The 25,958-nt window shown below is 48.6% G+C and overlaps 45 non-coding genes and 1 pseudogene across 45 annotated transcripts; all 46 read right to left on the bottom strand.

The window, feature by feature from the left end:
* Window positions 1-46, bottom strand: LOC142374335 (U5 spliceosomal RNA; annotated as a pseudogene).
* A 626-nt stretch (window positions 47-672) lies between these two features.
* On the bottom strand, window positions 673-791 carry LOC142375622 (5S ribosomal RNA). The gene has a single exon (XR_012769011.1). It is a non-coding gene; the product is annotated as a 5S ribosomal RNA (ribosomal RNA).
* Window positions 792-1,155: 364 nt separating this feature from the next.
* On the bottom strand, window positions 1,156-1,346 carry LOC142367186 (U2 spliceosomal RNA). The gene has a single exon (XR_012767035.1). It is a non-coding gene; the product is annotated as a U2 spliceosomal RNA (small nuclear RNA).
* Window positions 1,347-1,650: 304 nt separating this feature from the next.
* On the bottom strand, window positions 1,651-1,763 carry LOC142372328 (U5 spliceosomal RNA). The gene has a single exon (XR_012768217.1). It is a non-coding gene; the product is annotated as a U5 spliceosomal RNA (small nuclear RNA).
* A 611-nt stretch (window positions 1,764-2,374) lies between these two features.
* On the bottom strand, window positions 2,375-2,493 carry LOC142375617 (5S ribosomal RNA). Its single transcript, XR_012769010.1, has one exon. It is a non-coding gene; the product is annotated as a 5S ribosomal RNA (ribosomal RNA).
* Window positions 2,494-2,857: 364 nt separating this feature from the next.
* Window positions 2,858-3,048, bottom strand: LOC142367180 (U2 spliceosomal RNA). The gene has a single exon (XR_012767033.1). It is a non-coding gene; the product is annotated as a U2 spliceosomal RNA (small nuclear RNA).
* Window positions 3,049-3,352: 304 nt separating this feature from the next.
* LOC142371306 (U5 spliceosomal RNA) lies at window positions 3,353-3,465 on the bottom strand. Its single transcript, XR_012768008.1, has one exon. It is a non-coding gene; the product is annotated as a U5 spliceosomal RNA (small nuclear RNA).
* A 607-nt stretch (window positions 3,466-4,072) lies between these two features.
* On the bottom strand, window positions 4,073-4,191 carry LOC142375613 (5S ribosomal RNA). The gene has a single exon (XR_012769009.1). It is a non-coding gene; the product is annotated as a 5S ribosomal RNA (ribosomal RNA).
* Window positions 4,192-4,555: 364 nt separating this feature from the next.
* Window positions 4,556-4,746, bottom strand: LOC142367177 (U2 spliceosomal RNA). The gene has a single exon (XR_012767032.1). It is a non-coding gene; the product is annotated as a U2 spliceosomal RNA (small nuclear RNA).
* Window positions 4,747-5,050: 304 nt separating this feature from the next.
* On the bottom strand, window positions 5,051-5,163 carry LOC142371301 (U5 spliceosomal RNA). The gene has a single exon (XR_012768007.1). It is a non-coding gene; the product is annotated as a U5 spliceosomal RNA (small nuclear RNA).
* Window positions 5,164-5,774: 611 nt separating this feature from the next.
* On the bottom strand, window positions 5,775-5,893 carry LOC142375612 (5S ribosomal RNA). Its single transcript, XR_012769008.1, has one exon. It is a non-coding gene; the product is annotated as a 5S ribosomal RNA (ribosomal RNA).
* A 364-nt stretch (window positions 5,894-6,257) lies between these two features.
* LOC142367172 (U2 spliceosomal RNA) lies at window positions 6,258-6,448 on the bottom strand. The gene has a single exon (XR_012767031.1). It is a non-coding gene; the product is annotated as a U2 spliceosomal RNA (small nuclear RNA).
* Window positions 6,449-6,752: 304 nt separating this feature from the next.
* On the bottom strand, window positions 6,753-6,865 carry LOC142371295 (U5 spliceosomal RNA). Its single transcript, XR_012768006.1, has one exon. It is a non-coding gene; the product is annotated as a U5 spliceosomal RNA (small nuclear RNA).
* A 611-nt stretch (window positions 6,866-7,476) lies between these two features.
* Window positions 7,477-7,595, bottom strand: LOC142375607 (5S ribosomal RNA). Its single transcript, XR_012769003.1, has one exon. It is a non-coding gene; the product is annotated as a 5S ribosomal RNA (ribosomal RNA).
* Window positions 7,596-7,959: 364 nt separating this feature from the next.
* On the bottom strand, window positions 7,960-8,150 carry LOC142367164 (U2 spliceosomal RNA). Its single transcript, XR_012767030.1, has one exon. It is a non-coding gene; the product is annotated as a U2 spliceosomal RNA (small nuclear RNA).
* A 304-nt stretch (window positions 8,151-8,454) lies between these two features.
* On the bottom strand, window positions 8,455-8,567 carry LOC142371287 (U5 spliceosomal RNA). The gene has a single exon (XR_012768005.1). It is a non-coding gene; the product is annotated as a U5 spliceosomal RNA (small nuclear RNA).
* A 611-nt stretch (window positions 8,568-9,178) lies between these two features.
* Window positions 9,179-9,297, bottom strand: LOC142375605 (5S ribosomal RNA). Its single transcript, XR_012769002.1, has one exon. It is a non-coding gene; the product is annotated as a 5S ribosomal RNA (ribosomal RNA).
* A 364-nt stretch (window positions 9,298-9,661) lies between these two features.
* On the bottom strand, window positions 9,662-9,852 carry LOC142367158 (U2 spliceosomal RNA). Its single transcript, XR_012767029.1, has one exon. It is a non-coding gene; the product is annotated as a U2 spliceosomal RNA (small nuclear RNA).
* A 304-nt stretch (window positions 9,853-10,156) lies between these two features.
* LOC142371282 (U5 spliceosomal RNA) lies at window positions 10,157-10,269 on the bottom strand. Its single transcript, XR_012768004.1, has one exon. It is a non-coding gene; the product is annotated as a U5 spliceosomal RNA (small nuclear RNA).
* A 611-nt stretch (window positions 10,270-10,880) lies between these two features.
* LOC142375599 (5S ribosomal RNA) lies at window positions 10,881-10,999 on the bottom strand. Its single transcript, XR_012769000.1, has one exon. It is a non-coding gene; the product is annotated as a 5S ribosomal RNA (ribosomal RNA).
* A 364-nt stretch (window positions 11,000-11,363) lies between these two features.
* Window positions 11,364-11,554, bottom strand: LOC142367145 (U2 spliceosomal RNA). The gene has a single exon (XR_012767025.1). It is a non-coding gene; the product is annotated as a U2 spliceosomal RNA (small nuclear RNA).
* Window positions 11,555-11,858: 304 nt separating this feature from the next.
* Window positions 11,859-11,971, bottom strand: LOC142371277 (U5 spliceosomal RNA). Its single transcript, XR_012768003.1, has one exon. It is a non-coding gene; the product is annotated as a U5 spliceosomal RNA (small nuclear RNA).
* A 611-nt stretch (window positions 11,972-12,582) lies between these two features.
* On the bottom strand, window positions 12,583-12,701 carry LOC142375596 (5S ribosomal RNA). The gene has a single exon (XR_012768999.1). It is a non-coding gene; the product is annotated as a 5S ribosomal RNA (ribosomal RNA).
* Window positions 12,702-13,065: 364 nt separating this feature from the next.
* On the bottom strand, window positions 13,066-13,256 carry LOC142367139 (U2 spliceosomal RNA). Its single transcript, XR_012767024.1, has one exon. It is a non-coding gene; the product is annotated as a U2 spliceosomal RNA (small nuclear RNA).
* Window positions 13,257-13,560: 304 nt separating this feature from the next.
* LOC142371267 (U5 spliceosomal RNA) lies at window positions 13,561-13,673 on the bottom strand. The gene has a single exon (XR_012768001.1). It is a non-coding gene; the product is annotated as a U5 spliceosomal RNA (small nuclear RNA).
* A 611-nt stretch (window positions 13,674-14,284) lies between these two features.
* LOC142375590 (5S ribosomal RNA) lies at window positions 14,285-14,403 on the bottom strand. Its single transcript, XR_012768996.1, has one exon. It is a non-coding gene; the product is annotated as a 5S ribosomal RNA (ribosomal RNA).
* Window positions 14,404-14,767: 364 nt separating this feature from the next.
* LOC142367134 (U2 spliceosomal RNA) lies at window positions 14,768-14,958 on the bottom strand. Its single transcript, XR_012767023.1, has one exon. It is a non-coding gene; the product is annotated as a U2 spliceosomal RNA (small nuclear RNA).
* A 304-nt stretch (window positions 14,959-15,262) lies between these two features.
* LOC142371260 (U5 spliceosomal RNA) lies at window positions 15,263-15,375 on the bottom strand. Its single transcript, XR_012768000.1, has one exon. It is a non-coding gene; the product is annotated as a U5 spliceosomal RNA (small nuclear RNA).
* A 611-nt stretch (window positions 15,376-15,986) lies between these two features.
* LOC142375584 (5S ribosomal RNA) lies at window positions 15,987-16,105 on the bottom strand. Its single transcript, XR_012768995.1, has one exon. It is a non-coding gene; the product is annotated as a 5S ribosomal RNA (ribosomal RNA).
* Window positions 16,106-16,469: 364 nt separating this feature from the next.
* On the bottom strand, window positions 16,470-16,660 carry LOC142367129 (U2 spliceosomal RNA). Its single transcript, XR_012767020.1, has one exon. It is a non-coding gene; the product is annotated as a U2 spliceosomal RNA (small nuclear RNA).
* Window positions 16,661-16,964: 304 nt separating this feature from the next.
* Window positions 16,965-17,077, bottom strand: LOC142372322 (U5 spliceosomal RNA). The gene has a single exon (XR_012768216.1). It is a non-coding gene; the product is annotated as a U5 spliceosomal RNA (small nuclear RNA).
* Window positions 17,078-17,688: 611 nt separating this feature from the next.
* Window positions 17,689-17,807, bottom strand: LOC142375578 (5S ribosomal RNA). The gene has a single exon (XR_012768992.1). It is a non-coding gene; the product is annotated as a 5S ribosomal RNA (ribosomal RNA).
* Window positions 17,808-18,171: 364 nt separating this feature from the next.
* LOC142367123 (U2 spliceosomal RNA) lies at window positions 18,172-18,362 on the bottom strand. Its single transcript, XR_012767018.1, has one exon. It is a non-coding gene; the product is annotated as a U2 spliceosomal RNA (small nuclear RNA).
* Window positions 18,363-18,666: 304 nt separating this feature from the next.
* Window positions 18,667-18,779, bottom strand: LOC142371256 (U5 spliceosomal RNA). The gene has a single exon (XR_012767998.1). It is a non-coding gene; the product is annotated as a U5 spliceosomal RNA (small nuclear RNA).
* A 604-nt stretch (window positions 18,780-19,383) lies between these two features.
* LOC142375575 (5S ribosomal RNA) lies at window positions 19,384-19,502 on the bottom strand. Its single transcript, XR_012768991.1, has one exon. It is a non-coding gene; the product is annotated as a 5S ribosomal RNA (ribosomal RNA).
* Window positions 19,503-19,866: 364 nt separating this feature from the next.
* On the bottom strand, window positions 19,867-20,057 carry LOC142367117 (U2 spliceosomal RNA). Its single transcript, XR_012767017.1, has one exon. It is a non-coding gene; the product is annotated as a U2 spliceosomal RNA (small nuclear RNA).
* Window positions 20,058-20,361: 304 nt separating this feature from the next.
* LOC142371250 (U5 spliceosomal RNA) lies at window positions 20,362-20,474 on the bottom strand. Its single transcript, XR_012767997.1, has one exon. It is a non-coding gene; the product is annotated as a U5 spliceosomal RNA (small nuclear RNA).
* Window positions 20,475-21,085: 611 nt separating this feature from the next.
* LOC142375570 (5S ribosomal RNA) lies at window positions 21,086-21,204 on the bottom strand. The gene has a single exon (XR_012768989.1). It is a non-coding gene; the product is annotated as a 5S ribosomal RNA (ribosomal RNA).
* Window positions 21,205-21,568: 364 nt separating this feature from the next.
* Window positions 21,569-21,759, bottom strand: LOC142367110 (U2 spliceosomal RNA). The gene has a single exon (XR_012767016.1). It is a non-coding gene; the product is annotated as a U2 spliceosomal RNA (small nuclear RNA).
* A 304-nt stretch (window positions 21,760-22,063) lies between these two features.
* LOC142371246 (U5 spliceosomal RNA) lies at window positions 22,064-22,176 on the bottom strand. Its single transcript, XR_012767996.1, has one exon. It is a non-coding gene; the product is annotated as a U5 spliceosomal RNA (small nuclear RNA).
* A 611-nt stretch (window positions 22,177-22,787) lies between these two features.
* LOC142375565 (5S ribosomal RNA) lies at window positions 22,788-22,906 on the bottom strand. The gene has a single exon (XR_012768988.1). It is a non-coding gene; the product is annotated as a 5S ribosomal RNA (ribosomal RNA).
* Window positions 22,907-23,270: 364 nt separating this feature from the next.
* Window positions 23,271-23,461, bottom strand: LOC142367106 (U2 spliceosomal RNA). The gene has a single exon (XR_012767015.1). It is a non-coding gene; the product is annotated as a U2 spliceosomal RNA (small nuclear RNA).
* A 304-nt stretch (window positions 23,462-23,765) lies between these two features.
* On the bottom strand, window positions 23,766-23,878 carry LOC142371241 (U5 spliceosomal RNA). The gene has a single exon (XR_012767994.1). It is a non-coding gene; the product is annotated as a U5 spliceosomal RNA (small nuclear RNA).
* A 611-nt stretch (window positions 23,879-24,489) lies between these two features.
* Window positions 24,490-24,608, bottom strand: LOC142375555 (5S ribosomal RNA). The gene has a single exon (XR_012768986.1). It is a non-coding gene; the product is annotated as a 5S ribosomal RNA (ribosomal RNA).
* A 364-nt stretch (window positions 24,609-24,972) lies between these two features.
* On the bottom strand, window positions 24,973-25,163 carry LOC142367101 (U2 spliceosomal RNA). Its single transcript, XR_012767014.1, has one exon. It is a non-coding gene; the product is annotated as a U2 spliceosomal RNA (small nuclear RNA).
* A 304-nt stretch (window positions 25,164-25,467) lies between these two features.
* Window positions 25,468-25,580, bottom strand: LOC142371235 (U5 spliceosomal RNA). The gene has a single exon (XR_012767991.1). It is a non-coding gene; the product is annotated as a U5 spliceosomal RNA (small nuclear RNA).
* Between the last annotated feature and the right edge of the window lie 378 nt (window positions 25,581-25,958).

Raw genomic sequence — 25,958 nt, 5'->3', positions numbered from 1 at the left:
TCCACGGAAGTCTTTAGTAAAAGGCGAAAGACTTGTACGTTATGAAGAGAAACCAGAGTACGAGTATTTGACACTGCGGGAGCAGTGCATCAGGCTAGTTGGCATAGCCACCTTCCCCACGGTGAGCTTTGCTTGGTTGAGACGCTGGCTCCTCGGCCGACCAGGTAGGAACAATCGGGCCCTATTCAATGGCTGCTTTGTCTTTTACTCTGTGCAAAAGACTAGGGGTCTTGAGGCTTTGTTCTGACCGCTCATTGGGTGTAGAGGTTTTTTTCAAGCAATTCTCCCAGTCGGCCCAATCCCAGAGCCATCTCAAAGTGGAGTTCACTTTCACTCTCTTTTCGCAGACTAAAAGCCAGAGTTTTATCTCAGAAGCTAAGCAGAGTCGGGCCTGGTTAGTACTTGGATGGGGAGACCGCCTGGGAATACCAGGTGCTGTAAGCCTTTTGGCTTCTCCAGGCGCATGCAGTTTGACTGCGTCAAATGCAAAGGCAGTCCCTGTTTGACTTTTTGGAACTGCTCCTTTGTCAGGACAAAGTTAAATGTATGAGGATCAAAGGCAACCATGACCTGGGACACCTTAGCAGATCCAGGATCAGCAAGATGGATCACAGGGTGATCAACAGATGTTTCAACAAAAGACATGCAGAGAGAAGAGAGAAGAGAGAAAAATGCTTACAGCACCTGGTATTCCCAAGCAGTCTCCCATCCAAGTACTAACCAGGCCCGACCCTGCTTGGCTTCCGAGTTCGGACGAGATCGGGCGTGTTCAGGGCGGTGTGGCCGTAAGCCACAGTCCCTGTGACAAATATGTGTTACATAGGTGCTGGAACCATACGTTGCCCCTATTTTACCAGAGAGTTGGCTTGAGAGGCTGATGTTGAGCCTGCACGTCGACTTCCCTGATGTGATTGTTCTCTGCAGCTGAAAATGGGACTCTCAGATAACTTAGTGTGTGTCTGTCAAGCTCCTCTGTTCTCTGTGTGTAGTTTGGTGTTCATGGTCATACAGAGAAACCAGGGAAGCTCAATCCCACGACGTGCTCATAAACTGCGTCTTTTCTAAAGATTATAGTTCCATTTTAGAAGTCAGAATACAATGGCTCCCTGAAACTACCACCATGTACCGCTGGTTTTGTTATTTCACAAGAGTTGGGAAGAGTGCACCGTTCCCGGCGGCACTGCAGTACCGGGTCGATGCGTGGAGTGAACGGAGCAAGCCCCTTTTTCAACCCCTTTGCCTAAAAATCCATTTAATATGTAGTCCTCATATAGAGGACGTATCAGATATTAAACTGATAAGAACAGATACTACACTTGATCTTAGCCAAAAGGCCGAGAAGCGATAACCCTCCACTGTTTCACGTCCGAGAGTCCTTCCTGGCACAATGCGCACTTGTGGCGGTGCTCTTTTTTTGCCTACAAAGCGTCACTTTGCACCTCCGCCCACCCGCTGCAGTGAGCACTCTTCAGCCGTTTCAGATGGTACAACTTTGCACTCCCGCCCGCTCCACTGAGCACCATTCAAACAACAACAATTTAGCGCTCCAGCTTTGAACATGGGCACGGTCTCAAGAAATAAGGTGACTCTACTCCGAGAAGTCACTTGGCACAGCAAGAAGATTTCCTTTGCACAGACAGAATGGGCTTCACCCGCAAAGGTAAAGCCTTCCAAAAATAGAAACAACTCATTAACGTTGCTCTCCACGGAAGTCTTTAGTAAAAGGCGAAAGACTTGTACGTTATGAAGAGAAACCAGAGTACGAGTATTTGACACTGCGGGAGCAGTGCATCAGGCTAGTTGGCATAGCCACCTTCCCCACGGTGAGCTTTGCTTGGTTGAGACGCTGGCTCCTCGGCCGACCAGGTAGGAACAATCGGGCCCTATTCAATGGCTGCTTTGTCTTTTACTCTGTGCAAAAGACTAGGGGTCTTGAGGCTTTGTTCTGACCGCTCATTGGGTGTAGAGGTTTTTTTCAAGCAATTCTCCCAGTCGGCCCAATCCCAGAGCCATCTCAAAGTGGAGTTCACTTTCACTCTCTTTTCGCAGACTAAAAGCCAGAGTTTTATCTCAGAAGCTAAGCAGAGTCGGGCCTGGTTAGTACTTGGATGGGGAGACCGCCTGGGAATACCAGGTGCTGTAAGCCTTTTGGCTTCTCCAGGCGCATGCAGTTTGACTGCGTCAAATGCAAAGGCAGTCCCTGTTTGACTTTTTGGAACTGCTCCTTTGTCAGGACAAAGTTAAATGTATGAGGATCAAAGGCAACCATGACCTGGGACACCTTAGCAGATCCAGGATCAGCAAGATGGATCACAGGGTGATCAACAGATGTTTCAACAAAAGACATGCAGAGAGAAGAGAGAAGAGAGAAAAATGCTTACAGCACCTGGTATTCCCAAGCAGTCTCCCATCCAAGTACTAACCAGGCCCGACCCTGCTTGGCTTCCGAGTTCGGACGAGATCGGGCGTGTTCAGGGCGGTGTGGCCGTAAGCCACAGTCCCTGTGACAAATATGTGTTACATAGGTGCTGGAACCATACGTTGCCCCTATTTTACCAGAGAGTTGGCTTGAGAGGCTGATGTTGAGCCTGCACGTCGACTTCCCTGATGTGATTGTTCTCTGCAGCTGAAAATGGGACTCTCAGATAACTTAGTGTGTGTCTGTCAAGCTCCTCTGTTCTCTGTGTGTAGTTTGGTGTTCATGGTCATACAGAGAAACCAGGGAAGCTCAATCCCACGACGTGCTCATAAACTGCGTCTTTTCTAAAGATTATAGTTCCATTTTAGAAGTCAGAATACAATGGCTCCCTGAAACTACCACCATGTACCGCTGGTTTTGTTATTTCACAAGAGTTGGGAAGAGTGCACCGTTCCCGGCGGCACTGCAGTACCGGGTCGATGCGTGGAGTGAACGGAGCAAGCCCCTTTTTCAACCCCTTTGCCTAAAAATCCATTTAATATGTAGTCCTCATATAGAGGACGTATCAGATATTAAACTGATAAGAACAGATACTACACTTGATCTTAGCCAAAAGGCCGAGAAGCGATAACCCTCCACTGTTTCACGTCCGAGAGTCCTTCCTGGCACAATGCGCACTTGTGGCGGTGCTCTTTTTTTGCCTACAAAGCGTCACTTTGCACCTCCGCCCACCCGCTGCAGTGAGCACTCTTCAGCCGTTTCAGATGGTACAACTTTGCACTCCCGCCCGCTCCACTGAGCACCATTCAAACAACAACAATTTAGCGCTCCAGCTTTGAACATGGGCACGGTCTCAAGAAATAAGGTGACTCTACTCCGAGAAGTCACTTGGCACAGCAAGAAGATTTCCTTTGCACAGACAGAATGGGCTTCACCCGCAAAGGTAAAGCCTTCCAAAAATAGAAACAACTCATTAATGTTGCTCTCCACGGAAGTCTTTAGTAAAAGGCGAAAGACTTGTACGTTATGAAGAGAAACCAGAGTACGAGTATTTGACACTGCGGGAGCAGTGCATCAGGCTAGTTGGCATAGCCACCTTCCCCACGGTGAGCTTTGCTTGGTTGAGACGCTGGCTCCTCGGCCGACCAGGTAGGAACAATCGGGCCCTATTCAATGGCTGCTTTGTCTTTTACTCTGTGCAAAAGACTAGGGGTCTTGAGGCTTTGTTCTGACCGCTCATTGGGTGTAGAGGTTTTTTTCAAGCAATTCTCCCAGTCGGCCCAATCCCAGAGCCATCTCAAAGTGGAGTTCACTTTCACTCTCTTTTCGCAGACTAAAAGCCAGAGTTTTATCTCAGAAGCTAAGCAGAGTCGGGCCTGGTTAGTACTTGGATGGGGAGACCGCCTGGGAATACCAGGTGCTGTAAGCCTTTTGGCTTCTCCAGGCGCATGCAGTTTGACTGCGTCAAATGCAAAGGCAGTCCCTGTTTGACTTTTTGGAACTGCTCCTTTGTCAGGACAAAGTTAAATGTATGAGGATCAAAGGCAACCATGACCTGGGACACCTTAGCAGATCCAGGATCAGCAAGATGGATCACAGGGTGATCAACAGATGTTTCAACAAAAGACATGCAGAGAGAAGAGAGAAGAGAGATGCTTACAGCACCTGGTATTCCCAAGCAGTCTCCCATCCAAGTACTAACCAGGCCCGACCCTGCTTGGCTTCCGAGTTCGGACGAGATCGGGCGTGTTCAGGGCGGTGTGGCCGTAAGCCACAGTCCCTGTGACAAATATGTGTTACATAGGTGCTGGAACCATACGTTGCCCCTATTTTACCAGAGAGTTGGCTTGAGAGGCTGATGTTGAGCCTGCACGTCGACTTCCCTGATGTGATTGTTCTCTGCAGCTGAAAATGGGACTCTCAGATAACTTAGTGTGTGTCTGTCAAGCTCCTCTGTTCTCTGTGTGTAGTTTGGTGTTCATGGTCATACAGAGAAACCAGGGAAGCTCAATCCCACGACGTGCTCATAAACTGCGTCTTTTCTAAAGATTATAGTTCCATTTTAGAAGTCAGAATACAATGGCTCCCTGAAACTACCACCATGTACCGCTGGTTTTGTTATTTCACAAGAGTTGGGAAGAGTGCACCGTTCCCGGCGGCACTGCAGTACCGGGTCGATGCGTGGAGTGAACGGAGCAAGCCCCTTTTTCAACCCCTTTGCCTAAAAATCCATTTAATATGTAGTCCTCATATAGAGGACGTATCAGATATTAAACTGATAAGAACAGATACTACACTTGATCTTAGCCAAAAGGCCGAGAAGCGATAACCCTCCACTGTTTCACGTCCGAGAGTCCTTCCTGGCACAATGCGCACTTGTGGCGGTGCTCTTTTTTTGCCTACAAAGCGTCACTTTGCACCTCCGCCCACCCGCTGCAGTGAGCACTCTTCAGCCGTTTCAGATGGTACAACTTTGCACTCCCGCCCGCTCCACTGAGCACCATTCAAACAACAACAATTTAGCGCTCCAGCTTTGAACATGGGCACGGTCTCAAGAAATAAGGTGACTCTACTCCGAGAAGTCACTTGGCACAGCAAGAAGATTTCCTTTGCACAGACAGAATGGGCTTCACCCGCAAAGGTAAAGCCTTCCAAAAATAGAAACAACTCATTAATGTTGCTCTCCACGGAAGTCTTTAGTAAAAGGCGAAAGACTTGTACGTTATGAAGAGAAACCAGAGTACGAGTATTTGACACTGCGGGAGCAGTGCATCAGGCTAGTTGGCATAGCCACCTTCCCCACGGTGAGCTTTGCTTGGTTGAGACGCTGGCTCCTCGGCCGACCAGGTAGGAACAATCGGGCCCTATTCAATGGCTGCTTTGTCTTTTACTCTGTGCAAAAGACTAGGGGTCTTGAGGCTTTGTTCTGACCGCTCATTGGGTGTAGAGGTTTTTTTCAAGCAATTCTCCCAGTCGGCCCAATCCCAGAGCCATCTCAAAGTGGAGTTCACTTTCACTCTCTTTTCGCAGACTAAAAGCCAGAGTTTTATCTCAGAAGCTAAGCAGAGTCGGGCCTGGTTAGTACTTGGATGGGGAGACCGCCTGGGAATACCAGGTGCTGTAAGCCTTTTGGCTTCTCCAGGCGCATGCAGTTTGACTGCGTCAAATGCAAAGGCAGTCCCTGTTTGACTTTTTGGAACTGCTCCTTTGTCAGGACAAAGTTAAATGTATGAGGATCAAAGGCAACCATGACCTGGGACACCTTAGCAGATCCAGGATCAGCAAGATGGATCACAGGGTGATCAACAGATGTTTCAACAAAAGACATGCAGAGAGAAGAGAGAAGAGAGAAAAATGCTTACAGCACCTGGTATTCCCAAGCAGTCTCCCATCCAAGTACTAACCAGGCCCGACCCTGCTTGGCTTCCGAGTTCGGACGAGATCGGGCGTGTTCAGGGCGGTGTGGCCGTAAGCCACAGTCCCTGTGACAAATATGTGTTACATAGGTGCTGGAACCATACGTTGCCCCTATTTTACCAGAGAGTTGGCTTGAGAGGCTGATGTTGAGCCTGCACGTCGACTTCCCTGATGTGATTGTTCTCTGCAGCTGAAAATGGGACTCTCAGATAACTTAGTGTGTGTCTGTCAAGCTCCTCTGTTCTCTGTGTGTAGTTTGGTGTTCATGGTCATACAGAGAAACCAGGGAAGCTCAATCCCACGACGTGCTCATAAACTGCGTCTTTTCTAAAGATTATAGTTCCATTTTAGAAGTCAGAATACAATGGCTCCCTGAAACTACCACCATGTACCGCTGGTTTTGTTATTTCACAAGAGTTGGGAAGAGTGCACCGTTCCCGGCGGCACTGCAGTACCGGGTCGATGCGTGGAGTGAACGGAGCAAGCCCCTTTTTCAACCCCTTTGCCTAAAAATCCATTTAATATGTAGTCCTCATATAGAGGACGTATCAGATATTAAACTGATAAGAACAGATACTACACTTGATCTTAGCCAAAAGGCCGAGAAGCGATAACCCTCCACTGTTTCACGTCCGAGAGTCCTTCCTGGCACAATGCGCACTTGTGGCGGTGCTCTTTTTTTGCCTACAAAGCGTCACTTTGCACCTCCGCCCACCCGCTGCAGTGAGCACTCTTCAGCCGTTTCAGATGGTACAACTTTGCACTCCCGCCCGCTCCACTGAGCACCATTCAAACAACAACAATTTAGCGCTCCAGCTTTGAACATGGGCACGGTCTCAAGAAATAAGGTGACTCTACTCCGAGAAGTCACTTGGCACAGCAAGAAGATTTCCTTTGCACAGACAGAATGGGCTTCACCCGCAAAGGTAAAGCCTTCCAAAAATAGAAACAACTCATTAATGTTGCTCTCCACGGAAGTCTTTAGTAAAAGGCGAAAGACTTGTACGTTATGAAGAGAAACCAGAGTACGAGTATTTGACACTGCGGGAGCAGTGCATCAGGCTAGTTGGCATAGCCACCTTCCCCACGGTGAGCTTTGCTTGGTTGAGACGCTGGCTCCTCGGCCGACCAGGTAGGAACAATCGGGCCCTATTCAATGGCTGCTTTGTCTTTTACTCTGTGCAAAAGACTAGGGGTCTTGAGGCTTTGTTCTGACCGCTCATTGGGTGTAGAGGTTTTTTTCAAGCAATTCTCCCAGTCGGCCCAATCCCAGAGCCATCTCAAAGTGGAGTTCACTTTCACTCTCTTTTCGCAGACTAAAAGCCAGAGTTTTATCTCAGAAGCTAAGCAGAGTCGGGCCTGGTTAGTACTTGGATGGGGAGACCGCCTGGGAATACCAGGTGCTGTAAGCCTTTTGGCTTCTCCAGGCGCATGCAGTTTGACTGCGTCAAATGCAAAGGCAGTCCCTGTTTGACTTTTTGGAACTGCTCCTTTGTCAGGACAAAGTTAAATGTATGAGGATCAAAGGCAACCATGACCTGGGACACCTTAGCAGATCCAGGATCAGCAAGATGGATCACAGGGTGATCAACAGATGTTTCAACAAAAGACATGCAGAGAGAAGAGAGAAGAGAGAAAAATGCTTACAGCACCTGGTATTCCCAAGCAGTCTCCCATCCAAGTACTAACCAGGCCCGACCCTGCTTGGCTTCCGAGTTCGGACGAGATCGGGCGTGTTCAGGGCGGTGTGGCCGTAAGCCACAGTCCCTGTGACAAATATGTGTTACATAGGTGCTGGAACCATACGTTGCCCCTATTTTACCAGAGAGTTGGCTTGAGAGGCTGATGTTGAGCCTGCACGTCGACTTCCCTGATGTGATTGTTCTCTGCAGCTGAAAATGGGACTCTCAGATAACTTAGTGTGTGTCTGTCAAGCTCCTCTGTTCTCTGTGTGTAGTTTGGTGTTCATGGTCATACAGAGAAACCAGGGAAGCTCAATCCCACGACGTGCTCATAAACTGCGTCTTTTCTAAAGATTATAGTTCCATTTTAGAAGTCAGAATACAATGGCTCCCTGAAACTACCACCATGTACCGCTGGTTTTGTTATTTCACAAGAGTTGGGAAGAGTGCACCGTTCCCGGCGGCACTGCAGTACCGGGTCGATGCGTGGAGTGAACGGAGCAAGCCCCTTTTTCAACCCCTTTGCCTAAAAATCCATTTAATATGTAGTCCTCATATAGAGGACGTATCAGATATTAAACTGATAAGAACAGATACTACACTTGATCTTAGCCAAAAGGCCGAGAAGCGATAACCCTCCACTGTTTCACGTCCGAGAGTCCTTCCTGGCACAATGCGCACTTGTGGCGGTGCTCTTTTTTTGCCTACAAAGCGTCACTTTGCACCTCCGCCCACCCGCTGCAGTGAGCACTCTTCAGCCGTTTCAGATGGTACAACTTTGCACTCCCGCCCGCTCCACTGAGCACCATTCAAACAACAACAATTTAGCGCTCCAGCTTTGAACATGGGCACGGTCTCAAGAAATAAGGTGACTCTACTCCGAGAAGTCACTTGGCACAGCAAGAAGATTTCCTTTGCACAGACAGAATGGGCTTCACCCGCAAAGGTAAAGCCTTCCAAAAATAGAAACAACTCATTAATGTTGCTCTCCACGGAAGTCTTTAGTAAAAGGCGAAAGACTTGTACGTTATGAAGAGAAACCAGAGTACGAGTATTTGACACTGCGGGAGCAGTGCATCAGGCTAGTTGGCATAGCCACCTTCCCCACGGTGAGCTTTGCTTGGTTGAGACGCTGGCTCCTCGGCCGACCAGGTAGGAACAATCGGGCCCTATTCAATGGCTGCTTTGTCTTTTACTCTGTGCAAAAGACTAGGGGTCTTGAGGCTTTGTTCTGACCGCTCATTGGGTGTAGAGGTTTTTTTCAAGCAATTCTCCCAGTCGGCCCAATCCCAGAGCCATCTCAAAGTGGAGTTCACTTTCACTCTCTTTTCGCAGACTAAAAGCCAGAGTTTTATCTCAGAAGCTAAGCAGAGTCGGGCCTGGTTAGTACTTGGATGGGGAGACCGCCTGGGAATACCAGGTGCTGTAAGCCTTTTGGCTTCTCCAGGCGCATGCAGTTTGACTGCGTCAAATGCAAAGGCAGTCCCTGTTTGACTTTTTGGAACTGCTCCTTTGTCAGGACAAAGTTAAATGTATGAGGATCAAAGGCAACCATGACCTGGGACACCTTAGCAGATCCAGGATCAGCAAGATGGATCACAGGGTGATCAACAGATGTTTCAACAAAAGACATGCAGAGAGAAGAGAGAAGAGAGAAAAATGCTTACAGCACCTGGTATTCCCAAGCAGTCTCCCATCCAAGTACTAACCAGGCCCGACCCTGCTTGGCTTCCGAGTTCGGACGAGATCGGGCGTGTTCAGGGCGGTGTGGCCGTAAGCCACAGTCCCTGTGACAAATATGTGTTACATAGGTGCTGGAACCATACGTTGCCCCTATTTTACCAGAGAGTTGGCTTGAGAGGCTGATGTTGAGCCTGCACGTCGACTTCCCTGATGTGATTGTTCTCTGCAGCTGAAAATGGGACTCTCAGATAACTTAGTGTGTGTCTGTCAAGCTCCTCTGTTCTCTGTGTGTAGTTTGGTGTTCATGGTCATACAGAGAAACCAGGGAAGCTCAATCCCACGACGTGCTCATAAACTGCGTCTTTTCTAAAGATTATAGTTCCATTTTAGAAGTCAGAATACAATGGCTCCCTGAAACTACCACCATGTACCGCTGGTTTTGTTATTTCACAAGAGTTGGGAAGAGTGCACCGTTCCCGGCGGCACTGCAGTACCGGGTCGATGCGTGGAGTGAACGGAGCAAGCCCCTTTTTCAACCCCTTTGCCTAAAAATCCATTTAATATGTAGTCCTCATATAGAGGACGTATCAGATATTAAACTGATAAGAACAGATACTACACTTGATCTTAGCCAAAAGGCCGAGAAGCGATAACCCTCCACTGTTTCACGTCCGAGAGTCCTTCCTGGCACAATGCGCACTTGTGGCGGTGCTCTTTTTTTGCCTACAAAGCGTCACTTTGCACCTCCGCCCACCCGCTGCAGTGAGCACTCTTCAGCCGTTTCAGATGGTACAACTTTGCACTCCCGCCCGCTCCACTGAGCACCATTCAAACAACAACAATTTAGCGCTCCAGCTTTGAACATGGGCACGGTCTCAAGAAATAAGGTGACTCTACTCCGAGAAGTCACTTGGCACAGCAAGAAGATTTCCTTTGCACAGACAGAATGGGCTTCACCCGCAAAGGTAAAGCCTTCCAAAAATAGAAACAACTCATTAATGTTGCTCTCCACGGAAGTCTTTAGTAAAAGGCGAAAGACTTGTACGTTATGAAGAGAAACCAGAGTACGAGTATTTGACACTGCGGGAGCAGTGCATCAGGCTAGTTGGCATAGCCACCTTCCCCACGGTGAGCTTTGCTTGGTTGAGACGCTGGCTCCTCGGCCGACCAGGTAGGAACAATCGGGCCCTATTCAATGGCTGCTTTGTCTTTTACTCTGTGCAAAAGACTAGGGGTCTTGAGGCTTTGTTCTGACCGCTCATTGGGTGTAGAGGTTTTTTTCAAGCAATTCTCCCAGTCGGCCCAATCCCAGAGCCATCTCAAAGTGGAGTTCACTTTCACTCTCTTTTCGCAGACTAAAAGCCAGAGTTTTATCTCAGAAGCTAAGCAGAGTCGGGCCTGGTTAGTACTTGGATGGGGAGACCGCCTGGGAATACCAGGTGCTGTAAGCCTTTTGGCTTCTCCAGGCGCATGCAGTTTGACTGCGTCAAATGCAAAGGCAGTCCCTGTTTGACTTTTTGGAACTGCTCCTTTGTCAGGACAAAGTTAAATGTATGAGGATCAAAGGCAACCATGACCTGGGACACCTTAGCAGATCCAGGATCAGCAAGATGGATCACAGGGTGATCAACAGATGTTTCAACAAAAGACATGCAGAGAGAAGAGAGAAGAGAGAAAAATGCTTACAGCACCTGGTATTCCCAAGCAGTCTCCCATCCAAGTACTAACCAGGCCCGACCCTGCTTGGCTTCCGAGTTCGGACGAGATCGGGCGTGTTCAGGGCGGTGTGGCCGTAAGCCACAGTCCCTGTGACAAATATGTGTTACATAGGTGCTGGAACCATACGTTGCCCCTATTTTACCAGAGAGTTGGCTTGAGAGGCTGATGTTGAGCCTGCACGTCGACTTCCCTGATGTGATTGTTCTCTGCAGCTGAAAATGGGACTCTCAGATAACTTAGTGTGTGTCTGTCAAGCTCCTCTGTTCTCTGTGTGTAGTTTGGTGTTCATGGTCATACAGAGAAACCAGGGAAGCTCAATCCCACGACGTGCTCATAAACTGCGTCTTTTCTAAAGATTATAGTTCCATTTTAGAAGTCAGAATACAATGGCTCCCTGAAACTACCACCATGTACCGCTGGTTTTGTTATTTCACAAGAGTTGGGAAGAGTGCACCGTTCCCGGCGGCACTGCAGTACCGGGTCGATGCGTGGAGTGAACGGAGCAAGCCCCTTTTTCAACCCCTTTGCCTAAAAATCCATTTAATATGTAGTCCTCATATAGAGGACGTATCAGATATTAAACTGATAAGAACAGATACTACACTTGATCTTAGCCAAAAGGCCGAGAAGCGATAACCCTCCACTGTTTCACGTCCGAGAGTCCTTCCTGGCACAATGCGCACTTGTGGCGGTGCTCTTTTTTTGCCTACAAAGCGTCACTTTGCACCTCCGCCCACCCGCTGCAGTGAGCACTCTTCAGCCGTTTCAGATGGTACAACTTTGCACTCCCGCCCGCTCCACTGAGCACCATTCAAACAACAACAATTTAGCGCTCCAGCTTTGAACATGGGCACGGTCTCAAGAAATAAGGTGACTCTACTCCGAGAAGTCACTTGGCACAGCAAGAAGATTTCCTTTGCACAGACAGAATGGGCTTCACCCGCAAAGGTAAAGCCTTCCAAAAATAGAAACAACTCATTAATGTTGCTCTCCACGGAAGTCTTTAGTAAAAGGCGAAAGACTTGTACGTTATGAAGAGAAACCAGAGTACGAGTATTTGACACTGCGGGAGCAGTGCATCAGGCTAGTTGGCATAGCCACCTTCCCCACGGTGAGCTTTGCTTGGTTGAGACGCTGGCTCCTCGGCCGACCAGGTAGGAACAATCGGGCCCTATTCAATGGCTGCTTTGTCTTTTACTCTGTGCAAAAGACTAGGGGTCTTGAGGCTTTGTTCTGACCGCTCATTGGGTGTAGAGGTTTTTTTCAAGCAATTCTCCCAGTCGGCCCAATCCCAGAGCCATCTCAAAGTGGAGTTCACTTTCACTCTCTTTTCGCAGACTAAAAGCCAGAGTTTTATCTCAGAAGCTAAGCAGAGTCGGGCCTGGTTAGTACTTGGATGGGGAGACCGCCTGGGAATACCAGGTGCTGTAAGCCTTTTGGCTTCTCCAGGCGCATGCAGTTTGACTGCGTCAAATGCAAAGGCAGTCCCTGTTTGACTTTTTGGAACTGCTCCTTTGTCAGGACAAAGTTAAATGTATGAGGATCAAAGGCAACCATGACCTGGGACACCTTAGCAGATCCAGGATCAGCAAGATGGATCACAGGGTGATCAACAGATGTTTCAACAAAAGACATGCAGAGAGAAGAGAGAAGAGAGAAAAATGCTTACAGCACCTGGTATTCCCAAGCAGTCTCCCATCCAAGTACTAACCAGGCCCGACCCTGCTTGGCTTCCGAGTTCGGACGAGATCGGGCGTGTTCAGGGCGGTGTGGCCGTAAGCCACAGTCCCTGTGACAAATATGTGTTACATAGGTGCTGGAACCATACGTTGCCCCTATTTTACCAGAGAGTTGGCTTGAGAGGCTGATGTTGAGCCTGCACGTCGACTTCCCTGATGTGATTGTTCTCTGCAGCTGAAAATGGGACTCTCAGATAACTTAGTGTGTGTCTGTCAAGCTCCTCTGTTCTCTGTGTGTAGTTTGGTGTTCATGGTCATACAGAGAAACCAGGGAAGCTCAATCCCACGACGTGCTCATAAACTGCGTCTTTTCTAAAGATTATAGTTCCATTTTAGAAGTCAGAATACAATGGCTCCCTGAAACTACCACCATGTACCGCTGGTTTTGTTATTTCACAAGAGTTGGGAAGAGTGCACCGTTCCCGGCGGCACTGCAGTACCGGGTCGATGCGTGGAGTGAACGGAGCAAGCCCCTTTTTCAACCCCTTTGCCTAAAAATCCATTTAATATGTAGTCCTCATATAGAGGACGTATCAGATATTAAACTGATAAGAACAGATACTACACTTGATCTTAGCCAAAAGGCCGAGAAGCGATAACCCTCCACTGTTTCACGTCCGAGAGTCCTTCCTGGCACAATGCGCACTTGTGGCGGTGCTCTTTTTTTGCCTACAAAGCGTCACTTTGCACCTCCGCCCACCCGCTGCAGTGAGCACTCTTCAGCCGTTTCAGATGGTACAACTTTGCACTCCCGCCCGCTCCACTGAGCACCATTCAAACAACAACAATTTAGCGCTCCAGCTTTGAACATGGGCACGGTCTCAAGAAATAAGGTGACTCTACTCCGAGAAGTCACTTGGCACAGCAAGAAGATTTCCTTTGCACAGACAGAATGGGCTTCACCCGCAAAGGTAAAGCCTTCCAAAAATAGAAACAACTCATTAATGTTGCTCTCCACGGAAGTCTTTAGTAAAAGGCGAAAGACTTGTACGTTATGAAGAGAAACCAGAGTACGAGTATTTGACACTGCGGGAGCAGTGCATCAGGCTAGTTGGCATAGCCACCTTCCCCACGGTGAGCTTTGCTTGGTTGAGACGCTGGCTCCTCGGCCGACCAGGTAGGAACAATCGGGCCCTATTCAATGGCTGCTTTGTCTTTTACTCTGTGCAAAAGACTAGGGGTCTTGAGGCTTTGTTCTGACCGCTCATTGGGTGTAGAGGTTTTTTTCAAGCAATTCTCCCAGTCGGCCCAATCCCAGAGCCATCTCAAAGTGGAGTTCACTTTCACTCTCTTTTCGCAGACTAAAAGCCAGAGTTTTATCTCAGAAGCTAAGCAGAGTCGGGCCTGGTTAGTACTTGGATGGGGAGACCGCCTGGGAATACCAGGTGCTGTAAGCCTTTTGGCTTCTCCAGGCGCATGCAGTTTGACTGCGTCAAATGCAAAGGCAGTCCCTGTTTGACTTTTTGGAACTGCTCCTTTGTCAGGACAAAGTTAAATGTATGAGGATCAAAGGCAACCATGACCTGGGACACCTTAGCAGATCCAGGATCAGCAAGATGGATCACAGGGTGATCAACAGATGTTTCAACAAAAGACATGCAGAGAGAAGAGAGAAGAGAGAAAAATGCTTACAGCACCTGGTATTCCCAAGCAGTCTCCCATCCAAGTACTAACCAGGCCCGACCCTGCTTGGCTTCCGAGTTCGGACGAGATCGGGCGTGTTCAGGGCGGTGTGGCCGTAAGCCACAGTCCCTGTGACAAATATGTGTTACATAGGTGCTGGAACCATACGTTGCCCCTATTTTACCAGAGAGTTGGCTTGAGAGGCTGATGTTGAGCCTGCACGTCGACTTCCCTGATGTGATTGTTCTCTGCAGCTGAAAATGGGACTCTCAGATAACTTAGTGTGTGTCTGTCAAGCTCCTCTGTTCTCTGTGTGTAGTTTGGTGTTCATGGTCATACAGAGAAACCAGGGAAGCTCAATCCCACGACGTGCTCATAAACTGCGTCTTTTCTAAAGATTATAGTTCCATTTTAGAAGTCAGAATACAATGGCTCCCTGAAACTACCACCATGTACCGCTGGTTTTGTTATTTCACAAGAGTTGGGAAGAGTGCACCGTTCCCGGCGGCACTGCAGTACCGGGTCGATGCGTGGAGTGAACGGAGCAAGCCCCTTTTTCAACCCCTTTGCCTAAAAATCCATTTAATATGTAGTCCTCATATAGAGGACGTATCAGATATTAAACTGATAAGAACAGATACTACACTTGATCTTAGCCAAAAGGCCGAGAAGCGATAACCCTCCACTGTTTCACGTCCGAGAGTCCTTCCTGGCACAATGCGCACTTGTGGCGGTGCTCTTTTTTTGCCTACAAAGCGTCACTTTGCACCTCCGCCCACCCGCTGCAGTGAGCACTCTTCAGCCGTTTCAGATGGTACAACTTTGCACTCCCGCCCGCTCCACTGAGCACCATTCAAACAACAACAATTTAGCGCTCCAGCTTTGAACATGGGCACGGTCTCAAGAAATAAGGTGACTCTACTCCGAGAAGTCACTTGGCACAGCAAGAAGATTTCCTTTGCACAGACAGAATGGGCTTCACCCGCAAAGGTAAAGCCTTCCAAAAATAGAAACAACTCATTAATGTTGCTCTCCACGGAAGTCTTTAGTAAAAGGCGAAAGACTTGTACGTTATGAAGAGAAACCAGAGTACGAGTATTTGACACTGCGGGAGCAGTGCATCAGGCTAGTTGGCATAGCCACCTTCCCCACGGTGAGCTTTGCTTGGTTGAGACGCTGGCTCCTCGGCCGACCAGGTAGGAACAATCGGGCCCTATTCAATGGCTGCTTTGTCTTTTACTCTGTGCAAAAGACTAGGGGTCTTGAGGCTTTGTTCTGACCGCTCATTGGGTGTAGAGGTTTTTTTCAAGCAATTCTCCCAGTCGGCCCAATCCCAGAGCCATCTCAAAGTGGAGTTCACTTTCACTCTCTTTTCGCAGACTAAAAGCCAGAGTTTTATCTCAGAAGCTAAGCAGAGTCGGGCCTGGTTAGTACTTGGATGGGGAGACCGCCTGGGAATACCAGGTGCTGTAAGCCTTTTGGCTTCTCCAGGCGCATGCAGTTTGACTGCGTCAAATGCAAAGGCAGTCCCTGTTTGACTTTTTGGAACTGCTCCTTTGTCAGGACAAAGTTAAATGTATGAGGATCAAAGGCAACCATGACCTGGGACACCTTAGCAGATCCAGGATCAGCAAGATGGATCACAGGGTGATCAACAGATGTTTCAACAAAAGACATGCAGAGAGAAGAGAGAAGAGAGAAAAATGCTTACAGCACCTGGTATTCCCAAGCAGTCTCCCATCCAAGTACTAACCAGGCCCGACCCTGCTTGGCTTCCGAGTTCGGACGAGATCGGGCGTGTTCAGGGCGGTGTGGCCGTAAGCCACAGTCCCTGTGACAAATATGTGTTACATAGGTGCTGGAACCATACGTTGCCCCTATTTTACCAGAGAGTTGGCTTGAGAGGCTGATGTTGAGCCTGCACGTCGACTTCCCTGATGTGATTGTTCTCTGCAGCTGAAAATGGGACTCTCAGATAACTTAGTGTGTGTCTGTCAAGCTCCTCTGTTCTCTGTGTGTAGTTTGGTGTTCATGGTCATACAGAGAAACCAGGGAAGCTCAATCCCACGACGTGCTCATAAACTGCGTCTTTTCTAAAGATTATAGTTCCATTTTAGAAGTCAGAATACAATGGCTCCCTGAAACTACCACCATGTACCGCTGGTTTTGTTATTTCACAAGAGTTGGGAAGAGTGCACCGTTCCCGGCGGCACTGCAGTACCGGGTCGATGCGTGGAGTGAACGGAGCAAGCCCCTTTTTCAACCCCTTTGCCTAAAAATCCATTTAATATGTAGTCCTCATATAGAGGACGTATCAGATATTAAACTGATAAGAACAGATACTACACTTGATCTTAGCCAAAAGGCCGAGAAGCGATAACCCTCCACTGTTTCACGTCCGAGAGTCCTTCCTGGCACAATGCGCACTTGTGGCGGTGCTCTTTTTTTGCCTACAAAGCGTCACTTTGCACCTCCGCCCACCCGCTGCAGTGAGCACTCTTCAGCCGTTTCAGATGGTACAACTTTGCACTCCCGCCCGCTCCACTGAGCACCATTCAAACAACAACAATTTAGCGCTCCAGCTTTGAACATGGGCACGGTCTCAAGAAATAAGGTGACTCTACTCCGAGAAGTCACTTGGCACAGCAAGAAGATTTCCTTTGCACAGACAGAATGGGCTTCACCCGCAAAGGTAAAGCCTTCCAAAAATAGAAACAACTCATTAACGTTGCTCTCCACGGAAGTCTTTAGTAAAAGGCGAAAGACTTGTACGTTATGAAGAGAAACCAGAGTACGAGTATTTGACACTGCGGGAGCAGTGCATCAGGCTAGTTGGCATAGCCACCTTCCCCACGGTGAGCTTTGCTTGGTTGAGACGCTGGCTCCTCGGCCGACCAGGTAGGAACAATCGGGCCCTATTCAATGGCTGCTTTGTCTTTTACTCTGTGCAAAAGACTAGGGGTCTTGAGGCTTTGTTCTGACCGCTCATTGGGTGTAGAGGTTTTTTTCAAGCAATTCTCCCAGTCGGCCCAATCCCAGAGCCATCTCAAAGTGGAGTTCACTTTCACTCTCTTTTCGCAGACTAAAAGCCAGAGTTTTATCTCAGAAGCTAAGCAGAGTCGGGCCTGGTTAGTACTTGGATGGGGAGACCGCCTGGGAATACCAGGTGCTGTAAGCCTTTTGGCTTCTCCAGGCGCATGCAGTTTGACTGCGTCAAATGCAAAGGCAGTCCCTGTTTGACTTTTTGGAACTGCTCCTTTGTCAGGACAAAGTTAAATGTATGAGGATCAAAGGCAACCATGACCTGGGACACCTTAGCAGATCCAGGATCAGCAAGATGGATCACAGGGTGATCAACAGATGTTTCAACAAAAGACATGCAGAGAGAAGAGAGAAGAGAGAAAAATGCTTACAGCACCTGGTATTCCCAAGCAGTCTCCCATCCAAGTACTAACCAGGCCCGACCCTGCTTGGCTTCCGAGTTCGGACGAGATCGGGCGTGTTCAGGGCGGTGTGGCCGTAAGCCACAGTCCCTGTGACAAATATGTGTTACATAGGTGCTGGAACCATACGTTGCCCCTATTTTACCAGAGAGTTGGCTTGAGAGGCTGATGTTGAGCCTGCACGTCGACTTCCCTGATGTGATTGTTCTCTGCAGCTGAAAATGGGACTCTCAGATAACTTAGTGTGTGTCTGTCAAGCTCCTCTGTTCTCTGTGTGTAGTTTGGTGTTCATGGTCATACAGAGAAACCAGGGAAGCTCAATCCCACGACGTGCTCATAAACTGCGTCTTTTCTAAAGATTATAGTTCCATTTTAGAAGTCAGAATACAATGGCTCCCTGAAACTACCACCATGTACCGCTGGTTTTGTTATTTCACAAGAGTTGGGAAGAGTGCACCGTTCCCGGCGGCACTGCAGTACCGGGTCGATGCGTGGAGTGAACGGAGCAAGCCCCTTTTTCAACCCCTTTGCCTAAAAATCCATTTAATATGTAGTCCTCATATAGAGGACGTATCAGATATTAAACTGATAAGAACAGATACTACACTTGATCTTAGCCAAAAGGCCGAGAAGCGATAACCCTCCACTGTTTCACGTCCGAGAGTCCTTCCTGGCACAATGCGCACTTGTGGCGGTGCTCTTTTTTTGCCTACAAAGCGTCACTTTGCACCTCCGCCCACCCGCTGCAGTGAGCACTCTTCAGCCGTTTCAGATGGTACAACTTTGCACTCCCGCCCGCTCCACTGAGCACCATTCAAACAACAACAATTTAGCGCTCCAGCTTTGAACATGGGCACGGTCTCAAGAAATAAGGTGACTCTACTCCGAGAAGTCACTTGGCACAGCAAGAAGATTTCCTTTGCACAGACAGAATGGGCTTCACCCGCAAAGGTAAAGCCTTCCAAAAATAGAAACAACTCATTAATGTTGCTCTCCACGGAAGTCTTTAGTAAAAGGCGAAAGACTTGTACGTTATGAAGAGAAACCAGAGTACGAGTATTTGACACTGCGGGAGCAGTGCATCAGGCTAGTTGGCATAGCCACCTTCCCCACGGTGAGCTTTGCTTGGTTGAGACGCTGGCTCCTCGGCCGACCAGGTAGGAACAATCGGGCCCTATTCAATGGCTGCTTTGTCTTTTACTCTGTGCAAAAGACTAGGGGTCTTGAGGCTTTGTTCTGACCGCTCATTGGGTGTAGAGGTTTTTTTCAAGCAATTCTCCCAGTCGGCCCAATCCCAGAGCCATCTCAAAGTGGAGTTCACTTTCACTCTCTTTTCGCAGACTAAAAGCCAGAGTTTTATCTCAGAAGCTAAGCAGAGTCGGGCCTGGTTAGTACTTGGATGGGGAGACCGCCTGGGAATACCAGGTGCTGTAAGCCTTTTGGCTTCTCCAGGCGCATGCAGTTTGACTGCGTCAAATGCAAAGGCAGTCCCTGTTTGACTTTTTGGAACTGCTCCTTTGTCAGGACAAAGTTAAATGTATGAGGATCAAAGGCAACCATGACCTGGGACACCTTAGCAGATCCAGGATCAGCAAGATGGATCACAGGGTGATCAACAGATGTTTCAACAAAAGACATGCAGAGAGAAGAGAGAAAAATGCTTACAGCACCTGGTATTCCCAAGCAGTCTCCCATCCAAGTACTAACCAGGCCCGACCCTGCTTGGCTTCCGAGTTCGGACGAGATCGGGCGTGTTCAGGGCGGTGTGGCCGTAAGCCACAGTCCCTGTGACAAATATGTGTTACATAGGTGCTGGAACCATACGTTGCCCCTATTTTACCAGAGAGTTGGCTTGAGAGGCTGATGTTGAGCCTGCACGTCGACTTCCCTGATGTGATTGTTCTCTGCAGCTGAAAATGGGACTCTCAGATAACTTAGTGTGTGTCTGTCAAGCTCCTCTGTTCTCTGTGTGTAGTTTGGTGTTCATGGTCATACAGAGAAACCAGGGAAGCTCAATCCCACGACGTGCTCATAAACTGCGTCTTTTCTAAAGATTATAGTTCCATTTTAGAAGTCAGAATACAATGGCTCCCTGAAACTACCACCATGTACCGCTGGTTTTGTTATTTCACAAGAGTTGGGAAGAGTGCACCGTTCCCGGCGGCACTGCAGTACCGGGTCGATGCGTGGAGTGAACGGAGCAAGCCCCTTTTTCAACCCCTTTGCCTAAAAATCCATTTAATATGTAGTCCTCATATAGAGGACGTATCAGATATTAAACTGATAAGAACAGATACTACACTTGATCTTAGCCAAAAGGCCGAGAAGCGATAACCCTCCACTGTTTCACGTCCGAGAGTCCTTCCTGGCACAATGCGCACTTGTGGCGGTGCTCTTTTTTTGCCTACAAAGCGTCACTTTGCACCTCCGCCCACCCGCTGCAGTGAGCACTCTTCAGCCGTTTCAGATGGTACAACTTTGCACTCCCGCCCGCTCCACTGAGCACCATTCAAACAACAACAATTTAGCGCTCCAGCTTTGAACATGGGCACGGTCTCAAGAAATAAGGTGACTCTACTCCGAGAAGTCACTTGGCACAGCAAGAAGATTTCCTTTGCACAGACAGAATGGGCTTCACCCGCAAAGGTAAAGCCTTCCAAAAATAGAAACAACTCATTAATGTTGCTCTCCACGGAAGTCTTTAGTAAAAGGCGAAAGACTTGTACGTTATGAAGAGAAACCAGAGTACGAGTATTTGACACTGCGGGAGCAGTGCATCAGGCTAGTTGGCATAGCCACCTTCCCCACGGTGAGCTTTGCTTGGTTGAGACGCTGGCTCCTCGGCCGACCAGGTAGGAACAATCGGGCCCTATTCAATGGCTGCTTTGTCTTTTACTCTGTGCAAAAGACTAGGGGTCTTGAGGCTTTGTTCTGACCGCTCATTGGGTGTAGAGGTTTTTTTCAAGCAATTCTCCCAGTCGGCCCAATCCCAGAGCCATCTCAAAGTGGAGTTCACTTTCACTCTCTTTTCGCAGACTAAAAGCCAGAGTTTTATCTCAGAAGCTAAGCAGAGTCGGGCCTGGTTAGTACTTGGATGGGGAGACCGCCTGGGAATACCAGGTGCTGTAAGCCTTTTGGCTTCTCCAGGCGCATGCAGTTTGACTGCGTCAAATGCAAAGGCAGTCCCTGTTTGACTTTTTGGAACTGCTCCTTTGTCAGGACAAAGTTAAATGTATGAGGATCAAAGGCAACCATGACCTGGGACACCTTAGCAGATCCAGGATCAGCAAGATGGATCACAGGGTGATCAACAGATGTTTCAACAAAAGACATGCAGAGAGAAGAGAGAAGAGAGAAAAATGCTTACAGCACCTGGTATTCCCAAGCAGTCTCCCATCCAAGTACTAACCAGGCCCGACCCTGCTTGGCTTCCGAGTTCGGACGAGATCGGGCGTGTTCAGGGCGGTGTGGCCGTAAGCCACAGTCCCTGTGACAAATATGTGTTACATAGGTGCTGGAACCATACGTTGCCCCTATTTTACCAGAGAGTTGGCTTGAGAGGCTGATGTTGAGCCTGCACGTCGACTTCCCTGATGTGATTGTTCTCTGCAGCTGAAAATGGGACTCTCAGATAACTTAGTGTGTGTCTGTCAAGCTCCTCTGTTCTCTGTGTGTAGTTTGGTGTTCATGGTCATACAGAGAAACCAGGGAAGCTCAATCCCACGACGTGCTCATAAACTGCGTCTTTTCTAAAGATTATAGTTCCATTTTAGAAGTCAGAATACAATGGCTCCCTGAAACTACCACCATGTACCGCTGGTTTTGTTATTTCACAAGAGTTGGGAAGAGTGCACCGTTCCCGGCGGCACTGCAGTACCGGGTCGATGCGTGGAGTGAACGGAGCAAGCCCCTTTTTCAACCCCTTTGCCTAAAAATCCATTTAATATGTAGTCCTCATATAGAGGACGTATCAGATATTAAACTGATAAGAACAGATACTACACTTGATCTTAGCCAAAAGGCCGAGAAGCGATAACCCTCCACTGTTTCACGTCCGAGAGTCCTTCCTGGCACAATGCGCACTTGTGGCGGTGCTCTTTTTTTGCCTACAAAGCGTCACTTTGCACCTCCGCCCACCCGCTGCAGTGAGCACTCTTCAGCCGTTTCAGATGGTACAACTTTGCACTCCCGCCCGCTCCACTGAGCACCATTCAAACAACAACAATTTAGCGCTCCAGCTTTGAACATGGGCACGGTCTCAAGAAATAAGGTGACTCTACTCCGAGAAGTCACTTGGCACAGCAAGAAGATTTCCTTTGCACAGACAGAATGGGCTTCACCCGCAAAGGTAAAGCCTTCCAAAAATAGAAACAACTCATTAATGTTGCTCTCCACGGAAGTCTTTAGTAAAAGGCGAAAGACTTGTACGTTATGAAGAGAAACCAGAGTACGAGTATTTGACACTGCGGGAGCAGTGCATCAGGCTAGTTGGCATAGCCACCTTCCCCACGGTGAGCTTTGCTTGGTTGAGACGCTGGCTCCTCGGCCGACCAGGTAGGAACAATCGGGCCCTATTCAATGGCTGCTTTGTCTTTTACTCTGTGCAAAAGACTAGGGGTCTTGAGGCTTTGTTCTGACCGCTCATTGGGTGTAGAGGTTTTTTTCAAGCAATTCTCCCAGTCGGCCCAATCCCAGAGCCATCTCAAAGTGGAGTTCACTTTCACTCTCTTTTCGCAGACTAAAAGCCAGAGTTTTATCTCAGAAGCTAAGCAGAGTCGGGCCTGGTTAGTACTTGGATGGGGAGACCGCCTGGGAATACCAGGTGCTGTAAGCCTTTTGGCTTCTCCAGGCGCATGCAGTTTGACTGCGTCAAATGCAAAGGCAGTCCCTGTTTGACTTTTTGGAACTGCTCCTTTGTCAGGACAAAGTTAAATGTATGAGGATCAAAGGCAACCATGACCTGGGACACCTTAGCAGATCCAGGATCAGCAAGATGGATCACAGGGTGATCAACAGATGTTTCAACAAAAGACATGCAGAGAGAAGAGAGAAGAGAGAAAAATGCTTACAGCACCTGGTATTCCCAAGCAGTCTCCCATCCAAGTACTAACCAGGCCCGACCCTGCTTGGCTTCCGAGTTCGGACGAGATCGGGCGTGTTCAGGGCGGTGTGGCCGTAAGCCACAGTCCCTGTGACAAATATGTGTTACATAGGTGCTGGAACCATACGTTGCCCCTATTTTACCAGAGAGTTGGCTTGAGAGGCTGATGTTGAGCCTGCACGTCGACTTCCCTGATGTGATTGTTCTCTGCAGCTGAAAATGGGACTCTCAGATAACTTAGTGTGTGTCTGTCAAGCTCCTCTGTTCTCTGTGTGTAGTTTGGTGTTCATGGTCATACAGAGAAACCAGGGAAGCTCAATCCCACGACGTGCTCATAAACTGCGTCTTTTCTAAAGATTATAGTTCCATTTTAGAAGTCAGAATACAATGGCTCCCTGAAACTACCACCATGTACCGCTGGTTTTGTTATTTCACAAGAGTTGGGAAGAGTGCACCGTTCCCGGCGGCACTGCAGTACCGGGTCGATGCGTGGAGTGAACGGAGCAAGCCCCTTTTTCAACCCCTTTGCCTAAAAATCCATTTAATATGTAGTCCTCATATAGAGGACGTATCAGATATTAAACTGATAAGAACAGATACTACACTTGATCTTAGCCAAAAGGCCGAGAAGCGATAACCCTCCACTGTTTCACGTCCGAGAGTCCTTCCTGGCACAATGCGCACTTGTGGCGGTGCTCTTTTTTTGCCTACAAAGCGTCACTTTGCACCTCCGCCCACCCGCTGCAGTGAGCACTCTTCAGCCGTTTCAGATGGTACAACTTTGCACTCCCGCCCGCTCCACTGAGCACCATTCAAACAACAACAATTTAGCGCTCCAGCTTTGAACATGGGCACGGTCTCAAGAAATAAGGTGACTCTACTCCGAGAAGTCACTTGGCACAGCAAGAAGATTTCCTTTGCACAGACAGAATGGGCTTCACCCGCAAAGGTAAAGCCTTCCAAAAATAGAAACAACTCATTAATGTTGCTCTCCACGGAAGTCTTTAGTAAAAGGCGAAAGACTTGTACGTTATGAAGAGAAACCAGAGTACGAGTATTTGACACTGCGGGAGCAGTGCATCAGGCTAGTTGGCATAGCCACCTTCCCCACGGTGAGCTTTGCTTGGTTGAGACGCTGGCTCCTCGGCCGACCAGGTAGGAACAATCGGGCCCTATTCAATGGCTGCTTTGTCTTTTACTCTGTGCAAAAGACTAGGGGTCTTGAGGCTTTGTTCTGACCGCTCATTGGGTGTAGAGGTTTTTTTCAAGCAATTCTCCCAGTCGGCCCAATCCCAGAGCCATCTCAAAGTGGAGTTCACTTTCACTCTCTTTTCGCAGACTAAAAGCCAGAGTTTTATCTCAGAAGCTAAGCAGAGTCGGGCCTGGTTAGTACTTGGATGGGGAGACCGCCTGGGAATACCAGGTGCTGTAAGCCTTTTGGCTTCTCCAGGCGCATGCAGTTTGACTGCGTCAAATGCAAAGGCAGTCCCTGTTTGACTTTTTGGAACTGCTCCTTTGTCAGGACAAAGTTAAATGTATGAGGATCAAAGGCAACCATGACCTGGGACACCTTAGCAGATCCAGGATCAGCAAGATGGATCACAGGGTGATCAACAGATGTTTCAACAAAAGACATGCAGAGAGAAGAGAGAAGAGAGAAAAATGCTTACAGCACCTGGTATTCCCAAGCAGTCTCCCATCCAAGTACTAACCAGGCCCGACCCTGCTTGGCTTCCGAGTTCGGACGAGATCGGGCGTGTTCAGGGCGGTGTGGCCGTAAGCCACAGTCCCTGTGACAAATATGTGTTACATAGGTGCTGGAACCATACGTTGCCCCTATTTTACCAGAGAGTTGGCTTGAGAGGCTGATGTTGAGCCTGCACGTCGACTTCCCTGATGTGATTGTTCTCTGCAGCTGAAAATGGGACTCTCAGATAACTTAGTGTGTGTCTGTCAAGCTCCTCTGTTCTCTGTGTGTAGTTTGGTGTTCATGGTCATACAGAGAAACCAGGGAAGCTCAATCCCACGACGTGCTCATAAACTGCGTCTTTTCTAAAGATTATAGTTCCATTTTAGAAGTCAGAATACAATGGCTCCCTGAAACTACCACCATGTACCGCTGGTTTTGTTATTTCACAAGAGTTGGGAAGAGTGCACCGTTCCCGGCGGCACTGCAGTACCGGGTCGATGCGTGGAGTGAACGGAGCAAGCCCCTTTTTCAACCCCTTTGCCTAAAAATCCATTTAATATGTAGTCCTCATATAGAGGACGTATCAGATATTAAACTGATAAGAACAGATACTACACTTGATCTTAGCCAAAAGGCCGAGAAGCGATAACCCTCCACTGTTTCACGTCCGAGAGTCCTTCCTGGCACAATGCGCACTTGTGGCGGTGCTCTTTTTTTGCCTACAAAGCGTCACTTTGCACCTCCGCCCACCCGCTGCAGTGAGCACTCTTCAGCCGTTTCAGATGGTACAACTTTGCACTCCCGCCCGCTCCACTGAGCACCATTCAAACAACAACAATTTAGCGCTCCAGCTTTGAACATGGGCACGGTCTCAAGAAATAAGGTGACTCTACTCCGAGAAGTCACTTGGCACAGCAAGAAGATTTCCTTTGCACAGACAGAATGGGCTTCACCCGCAAAGGTAAAGCCTTCCAAAAATAGAAACAACTCATTAATGTTGCTCTCCACGGAAGTCTTTAGTAAAAGGCGAAAGACTTGTACGTTATGAAGAGAAACCAGAGTACGAGTATTTGACACTGCGGGAGCAGTGCATCAGGCTAGTTGGCATAGCCACCTTCCCCACGGTGAGCTTTGCTTGGTTGAGACGCTGGCTCCTCGGCCGACCAGGTAGGAACAATCGGGCCCTATTCAATGGCTGCTTTGTCTTTTACTCTGTGCAAAAGACTAGGGGTCTTGAGGCTTTGTTCTGACCGCTCATTGGGTGTAGAGGTTTTTTTCAAGCAATTCTCCCAGTCGGCCCAATCCCAGAGCCATCTCAAAGTGGAGTTCACTTTCACTCTCTTTTCGCAGACTAAAAGCCAGAGTTTTATCTCAGAAGCTAAGCAGAGTCGGGCCTGGTTAGTACTTGGATGGGGAGACCGCCTGGGAATACCAGGTGCTGT

This window comes from Odontesthes bonariensis, chromosome 2 (assembly GCF_027942865.1).
Source record: "Odontesthes bonariensis isolate fOdoBon6 chromosome 2, fOdoBon6.hap1, whole genome shotgun sequence".
Taxonomy (NCBI): domain Eukaryota; kingdom Metazoa; phylum Chordata; class Actinopteri; order Atheriniformes; family Atherinopsidae; genus Odontesthes; species Odontesthes bonariensis.
The sequence above is the reverse complement of the archived record's forward strand: the minus strand, read 5'-3'. Positions and strand labels throughout refer to the sequence as shown.